The 215-nt window shown below is 39.5% G+C and overlaps 1 long non-coding RNA gene across 1 annotated transcript in view; it reads left to right on the top strand.

The window, feature by feature from the left end:
• Positions 1–76: 76 nt before the first annotated feature.
• LOC107720568 (uncharacterized) overlaps positions 77–215 on the top strand; it is a 1,481-nt gene continuing 1,342 nt past the window's right edge. Inside the window, exon 1 of the long non-coding RNA XR_001637626.1 lies at positions 77–156. This is a non-coding gene — a long non-coding RNA (uncharacterized LOC107720568). The remainder of the gene's footprint in view (positions 157–215) is intronic.

Genomic DNA, 215 nt, shown 5'->3' with positions numbered 1-215 from the left:
CAGATCATTTTTAACACACAGTCTCAACATGTATATGTTTCTCTTAATTTCAGCTGAAATGGAAGACCAAAGGAAGGCCTGTCATGGGATTTGAATTTGACCATATTGTGCGTTTATGGAGAAGACCAAAAGCTGCAAAGGCAAACACTTCCAATGGTACGTATGTGTTGATCTGAGCACTTTGACTGAACTTTACTGCAGAGACTTCACTGCAA

Source organism: Sinocyclocheilus rhinocerous, unplaced genomic scaffold (genome assembly GCF_001515625.1).
Source record: "Sinocyclocheilus rhinocerous isolate Xijiao unplaced genomic scaffold, SAMN03320098_v1.1 scaffold20596, whole genome shotgun sequence".
Lineage (NCBI taxonomy): Eukaryota > Metazoa > Chordata > Actinopteri > Cypriniformes > Cyprinidae > Sinocyclocheilus > Sinocyclocheilus rhinocerous.
This window is presented reverse-complemented; position numbering and strand designations above follow the sequence as displayed.